Below are 1,907 nucleotides of genomic sequence, written 5' to 3'. Positions count from 1 at the left end.
TTCAAGATTTTTATATTATAATTTCCTGATATATAGCCTGTCATTTTTTCCTTCTGGGGCAGAAAAAAAGTACCTTTCTTCAGGTACTGTAACAGTTTCTTTATTTAGAATTATTCTTAAATGAACAGGTCTTCCTGTCCAGTAGAAACACAGGTGTAGGATAACTAACATTTTTGACATTTAAAAATCCAATCTTAGAGTAGTCTTTTGAACACAACTGAATCATGACTGCCTGCTAAGAATGCCTCAGTAAAATAAAGTTCCATTCTGAATCCTGAATGCATCTATGTGAAAGCACAAAGCCATCTCTATCATTAAAAAAAAAATGGACAGAAAAAAAGTTCTAAGACAATCAATGTAATAAAAAAGAAGTTAATAAAAAAATGTCGATCTCTACTGAATATACAAAGATGAAATATCTTCTGCCTGCAGTGAGTATGCGAAGTTCTCTCCAAGCTCAGCTCTGCGGGGAGAGCCTGCCCCACTAAAAAGGAGTTCATTTTCCAGAAGTGAGAGAGGAAGGGGGAAACTCACTTGAATAACGAGAATCTATTTCCTGAACTGCAGTTTGGTGGTGTTTGAAGTTTTAGAAATATTTAGTAATCAAAATGTGCTTTTATTACTTCCATGTAAGTAAAGCCACAGTCTAGCTTCACAGAAAATAAGAGACAAGGATTTCAGCAGGTCTGAAAACCTAGCTACCTTCACAAAATCTTTAGAACCCACTTTACATTCATAGACTTAGTATTCAGCTCTTAACACTTACCAACAATACATCCCCAGGGCCCAGTGAAGAATCTCATAGCAACTGCAAGGCCGTCTTCTTTTCAATTAAGTAAATATTTGAAAATTATGCAAAGAATCAAAATTATTTTACTGGACTCCACAATATGTAGCTACAGAGTCATAAATAAGAGGTTCTTTGCAACTACAAACTACATTTTGTGATGGTGTGTGTGCGTGCATGCTCAGTTATGGCTGACTCTTGGCAACCCCGTGGACTGTAGCCCACCAGGCTCCTCTGTCCATGGGATTCTCCAGGCAAGAATACCAGAGTGGGTTGAAATGCCCTCCTCCAGGGAATCTTCCCAACCCAGGGACTGAACCCGCATCTCTTGCATCTCCTGCATTGGCAGGCAGATTCTTTAGCACTGTGCCCTCTGGGAAGAACTATGATGGCATTAGGAGCCAAAAATCCTCATTGCCTGAGAATTCATGGTGACAGCAACCAGGACTGCAGCACAAAGAGGTTCACTCGCTCCTGGGACCTTAGGACAATAACAAGGGCCTCTAACTGTGAATCGTATCTGTGTGGCGCTGACTGAAATAAATAAAAAATAATGATTTTTGAGATCAATATTGTAAAAGTTTGCACTAATACTATAATTTATCTCTATATATCTGTAAAAGTAGTATGATGTTGATAGGATTGTGTATAACTGTTTTCAGCGGCCTCAATGTTACCTCTAATACTATGCTCTCAAAGATCACAGCGAGCCACAGGACAGAAAATCCTTCTCCTCTTTTTGTGGCAAAGTCCCTTGAGGGAAATGAATTCTGCCCTCACCAGAAAACAGTCCTGACTTCCACATTAGGTACTAGGAAACAGAGTTTCAGGCCCATGGTACTTTTAGATACCCATGAAAATGTTTTCTTTTAAAACCAGAAGAAGAAAATGAACATTTATGTCAAAAAATGTTTAAAATACATGTTAAAATATCAATCTTTATGTCAATATAGCAACACATTCATGTATGTGTATGGGTGCCTTTGTATGTGTGTTTACGAAGAAGGGATCCATAAAGGCAAACTGTCTAAGGCCCAGAAAAGGCCCAAAACCTTATGGCTATAACGTTGCCTTGCCTCAAAAAATATCCTCTTAAATTTCTTTGAATTGATTCTTAGGT

The sequence above is a fragment of the Odocoileus virginianus genome, chromosome 15 (genome assembly GCF_023699985.2).
Source record: "Odocoileus virginianus isolate 20LAN1187 ecotype Illinois chromosome 15, Ovbor_1.2, whole genome shotgun sequence".
NCBI classification, from domain to species: Eukaryota; Metazoa; Chordata; class Mammalia; order Artiodactyla; family Cervidae; genus Odocoileus; species Odocoileus virginianus.
The sequence above is the reverse complement of the archived record's forward strand: the minus strand, read 5'-3'. Positions refer to the sequence as shown.